Genomic DNA, 5,928 nt, shown 5'->3' on the forward strand with positions numbered 1-5,928 from the left:
CACACTTGTACTACTTTACAGGATGTTGTAGTAAAAACACATCAACTACAATAAATTGCAACAAAAGTGAATATTTCAATTAATAATCAGGTAGCATCAACATGGTTTTAAAGAGCAAAATTAAGTTTGACTAATTTACTGGAATGCTTTTAGGAAGTTATAAACCATGTGTGGATGATGAATGGGATGGATAAGATGATGAATGGGATGGATAGGATAGAGGTGGAGAGGCTCTTCCCACTCAGAAAGGACAGTAGGACTAGAGGGCACAGCCTCAAGATAAGTGGGGGGGAGCAGTTTAGAACAGAGTTGAGGAGGAACTTCTTCACTCAAAGGGTGGTGAATCTCTGGAATTCTCTGCCCGTTGGAGTGGTGGAGGCTGCCTTGCTAAATATATTTAAGACGCGGGTAGATAGGTTTTTGATAGGCAAGGGGATTAAGGGTTATGGGGAGAAGGCGGGAAAGTGGAACTGAGCCACGACAGATCAGCCATGATCTTATTGAATGGCGGGGCAGGCTCGAAGGGCTAGATGGCCTACTCCTGCTCCTATTTCTTATGTTCTTATGAGGGGGAAATCTTTGGATTTCCAGAAGACATTTGACAAGGTGCCACAGTAGAGGTTACTGCAGAAATGGGGCATTTTTTAGGTTGGTAAGATGTGACAGACAGAATGGCACAGGGATCAGGGCCAGGACCACAACCATTCACAATTTCTAATCAATGCCTTGGACAGAGAGACTGAACATATGGTTGCTAAATTTGCTGATGAGACAAGTTAGGGAAGAAAGCAGGTTGTGAAGTGGTCATAAGGAGGCTGCAATGGGATGTAGGTAGGTAGATAGGTTATGAGTGGACATAATTTAGTAAATGGAGCACAATGTGGGAATATATGAACTTAACCACTCTGGCATGAAGAATTAAAAAGCAGCACATTTAAATGGAGAGAGATTGCAGAACTGTGAAATACAGGAGCATCTGGTTATTCAAGTACATGAATCACAAAGGGTTGGTGTACAGATACAAGAAGTGATTAGGAAGACAGATGGAATGTTGTCATTTATTGCAAGGGGAATGGAATCTAAAAGTAGGGATGTTTAAATACATTTGTAGTGGTGATAGCATACCTGGAATACTGTGTACAGTTTTGGTCTCCTTATTAAAAGGATATAAATGCATTAGACAGTTTGGAGAAGATTCGCTCAGTTGATAGCTTGGGTAGTACTGGTGGGAGAAGAGATGGAATGTGAGTTATTCTTAAGGTTGAACAGGCTAGGCCCATATCCATTGGTGTTCAGAAGATCTTACTGAAACTAGATTCTGAGGGGACTTGACAGGATGGACATGGAGAGGATGTTTTCCTTTGCGGGAGAGACTAGAACTAGGGACCAGTTTAAAAATAATAGAGCTCCCATTTAAAGATGGAGATTTTTTTTTGCCTTAAAGGTCAAGTCTTTGGAATCCTTTTCCCCAGACAGCAGTACAGAGGTAGGATCATTGATGTTTTTAAGGCAGAGGTACGTAAATTCTTGACTAACATAGGAGTCAAAGGAATGTGGAGTTGAGGCCATAATCAGATCAGCCATGAGCTTATTAAATGGGATAACAGGCTTAAAGGAGCTAAATAGCCTATTCCTGCTCATGTTCCTAAGGAAATGGAATTAATAGCATAGCTTTAAAGGGGAAAATATTGCCCTCTAGAGCCATATCTGTGCACTAATTCCTTGGAAGAGTTTTCCATTACAAGCCAGTTTTATATACCTGTTGTGTGGTGAGCACACATGCTTGTTAAAAAAAAATACAATTGAACATCAGTGTTAACATTGATGGTAGGAAAGCTTTAAGTGACAATAAGCTAGAACAGAATCACTTAGACAAATGTATAAAGGAAAGCCAGCATGGATTCGAGGATAAATGTTTAACTGAGCTTTTTGATGAGAGGATTGATGAAGGTAATGCAATAATTTGATAAAATACCACCTAACAGGCTAATTAGCAAAGTTGGAGCTCATGGAGTAAAAGGGAACATAGTAGCATGGTTACAAAATTGGCTGAGGGACAGGAAATGGCAGTGAATTTTTTTTAGACTGCAGGAAGGTATTTTTTAATTCCCGTAGGATGTGGATAGCACTGGTGAGGTCAACATTTATTGTCCATCGCTAATTGCCCTAAAGGTGGTGGTGACCAGCTGCTGCCTTGAACCATTACTGTAGGTGTATACGTACACCTACAGTGCTCTTGGGAGGCAAGTTCCAGCTTTTGACCCAGCAATGGTGGTGAATGAGTTATTTCCAAAACAGGATGGTGAGTGTCTTGGAGAGGAACTTCAAGGTGGTGTTTCCATGTCCGCTATCCTGTCTTTCTGGATGCGGGTAGTCATGGTTTTGGGAGGTACTTTCAAGGTGGCTTGGTTAGTTCTTGCAATGCATCTTGTAGATGGTACATGATGCTGCTGTAGTGGAGGGAGTGAATCTTTGTAGTTGAGGTACAAGTCAAATGAGTTGTTTTGTCCTGGCTGCTGTCAAGCTTCATGTTGTTGGAGCTGCACTCATCCAGGCAAATGGCAAGTGTTCTATCATACTTCTGACTTGGGCTTTGGAGAGTCAGGTGGTGAGTTACTTGCCACAGAATTCTCAACCTCTGACCGGATCTTGCAGTCACAGTATTCATATGGCTGGTTAGTTTAAAGCTAGATCTAGATAGGCTGGGTGAATGGGCCAGGAAATGGCAAATGGAATTTAATGTTGGCAAGTGTGAGGTGGTCCACTTTGAGGAAGAATGGTAGGAAGGACTATTACTTACATGGCGAAAAACTGCAGCATGCGACGGTGCAGAGGGACCTCGGGGTCCTTGTGCATGAGTCGCAAAAACCCAGCTTGCAGGTGCAGCAGGTGGTCAGGAAGGCGAATGGGATGCTGGCCTTCATAGCGAAGGGGATTGAATATAAAAGTAGGGAGGTCTTGCTGCAGCTGTATAGGGCATTGGTGAGGCCGCAGCTGGAGTACTGTGTGCAGTTTTGGGCGCCGCACCTGCGCAAAGATATTTTGGCCTTGGAGGGAGTGCAGAGGAGGTTTACTAGGCTGATACCGGAGTTGAGGGGGTTGAGCTATGAGGAGAGGCTGAATAAACTAGGCTTGTACTCGTTGGAGTTTAGAAGAATGAGGGGAGATCTCATTGAGACGTATAAGATGATGAATGGGCTGGATAGGATAGAGGTGGAGAGACTCTTCCCGCTCAAAAAAGACAGTAGGACTAGGGGGCACAGCCTCAAGATAAAGGGGGGGGGCGTTTTAGAACGGAGTTGAGGAGGAACTTCTTCACTCAAAGGGTGGTGAATCTCTGGAATTCTCTACCCGTTGAAGTGGTGGAGGCTGCCTCGCTAAATATTTTCAAGAAGCGGGTTGATGGGTTTTTGATAAGAGAGGGGATTAAGGGTTATGGGGAGAGGGCCGGAAAGTGGAACTGAGCCACGACAGATCAGCCATGATCTTATTGAATGGCGGGGCAGGCTCGAAGGGCCAGATGGCCTACTCCTGCTCTTATTTCTTATGTTCTTATATTTATTAGTCACAAGTACACTTATATTCACACTCTGCAATGAAGTTACTGTGATCCCTTAGTTGCTACATTCCTCACCCTTTCCAGTACATAGAGAATTTAGCATGGCCAATTCACCTAACCGGAGCACCTGGGAGAAAGTGCAAACACCAGCCAGACAGTGATCCAAGCCAGGAATTGAATCCAGGTCCCTGGCGCTGTGAAGCAGCAGTGCTAACCACTGTGCCACCATGTTAACCCTCCAGGATATTGATAGGGGATTCAGCAATGGTAATGCTACTGTGTCAAAGGAAAATGGTTAGATTCTCTCTCGTTGATGATAGTTATTACCTAACACTTGTATGCTGTAAACATTACTTGCCATTTGTCAGGCTATTGTCCTGGTCTTTCTGGAAATGGGCTACTTCAATGTCTGAGGTTTCATAATGGCAAACATTAGCAAACATCTCCACTTCTGATCTTATGATGGAAAGGAAGTCATTGATAAGTGTTCCCTTCTCTGGGGTTTAGCTGTTTAGTTATTGTTGAAACCAAAGCTGTGAGGAGATCAGGAGCTGAGTAGTCCTCCTGGAGCAGTGTGCAAGCTTGATGGCAGTTGATGATCAGTAAAGTGATGAAAAGATATACAAGTAGACAGATGGAGCAATAATTGGATGGGTTGTGATTTGTTGGGTTGTGATTTGTCCTGCTACGAGACATATCTAGGCAATTTTCAACCTTACTGGATAGGTGCCAATTTAATAGCTATAAGGGAACAGCTTGGCTAGGAGCACAGAAAATTCTGTAGTACAAGCCTTCAGTACTACTGCTGGATTATGGTCAGGGCCTTTGCAGTGACCAGTGCCTGTTTTTTTAATGTCATGTCAAGTGAACTGAAATTGGCTGAAGACTGCCATGTGAGATGTTAGGAACTTTCAGGGAAGGCCAAGAAACCATCCATTTGGCTCTTCTGGCTGAAGATTGTTGCAAATCGAGGATGGAGGGTTATGGTAGGGGTATTAAATAAGGGTTAGAACCTCGGGAGAGACCGGAAAGGTAGGCTTGTGATTAACGTTTTTGTCTTTTATTCCGCAGGTGGAGGTCCACCTCGTTGTCAAACGAGGGGCATGCACACGGTGGGTCGTGCGTGGGCTACTCTTGGAGGTTCCACGAGTGGCCTAGTACTTCGTGTTGGTGTGTGTGCTTGATCCTGGACCGGTAGAAGGGTGCCGCAACAGCTCGGTGACTAGCACTGCTAGCTGTGCAGATACATGGATTTGGGCCTGTGTCTGTGGGAGTTTGTGCATTCTCCCTGCGGATGCGTGGGTTTCCTCCGGGCGCTCCGGTTTCCTCCCACACCCCAAAGATGTGCTCTTAGGCTGATTGGTTTTACCAAATTGGCACTATTCTCCCCTGAATCTGGCTAAGTCAGGGGTTCTATTCGTAGTCACCCAGGGTAGAATAGGTGTAGGGTGATGCGGCGGCGCGGGCTTGTTGGGCCGAAGGACCTGTTTCCCGTGCTGGGTTGTTCTTTGTTCTTTGTTCAAATGCTTCAGCCCTGTGTTTTGTATTAATATGCTGTGTTTCCCCCACCACTGATGGGAATATCTGTGAGCCTTCTCCTCCAGTGACTTGTTTAATTGTCCATCACCATATATGGCTGGATTGTAAAGCTTAGATCTGATACATAGAGCTAAGCAATTCTGTAACCAGTCACTTGCTGCTTGGCACACTAGTCCTGTGTTGTAGCTTCACCAGGTTGACACCTCATTTTTAGGTATGCTCCTGGCATATCCTCCTGAACTCTTCATTGAACCATAGTTGATCCCCTGGGTTGGTATTTATGGTAGAATAGGGAATATGCTGGGCCGTGTTATTTGCAGATGGTGATTGAGTACTTTTTTTGCTGACTTGCAGCACCTTATGATGTATGTCCAATCTGGTGTTGATAGAATTTGAACAAATCTATCCCATTTAGCAGAGTAGTAGTATCTCAATACAACAGCCAGTATCCTCAATGGGAAGATGGAGCTTCATCTCCAAGGACTGTGCAGTGGTCACTCTGATACAGCTGTTGGTAGATACATCTGCAGCAGATGATGAGGCAAAATAAAATCCTTGGTACAGGGCACCATCGTGGATAGTGAACATTCAGGAGGATATAGGCTGCTGAAATAAGCAGACAAGTGACATAAAATTTAATTTAAACAAATGCAAAGTGATACATTTTGGTAGGAAGAATGAGGAGGATGTAAAATGAGGTGCAGAAACACAGGGACCTGTATGTGAGCACAAATCATTGAAGGTGACTGGACAGGTTGAGAAAGTGGTTAATAAAGATGTTTATAAATAGGGACATAAAAGTACAAGTTATTACAGAACTCTGTAAAACA

Source organism: Carcharhinus amblyrhynchos, chromosome 18, assembly GCF_965287045.1.
Source record: "Carcharhinus amblyrhynchos chromosome 18, sCarAmb.v2.hapA, whole genome shotgun sequence".
NCBI lineage: Eukaryota > Metazoa > Chordata > Chondrichthyes > Carcharhiniformes > Carcharhinidae > Carcharhinus > Carcharhinus amblyrhynchos.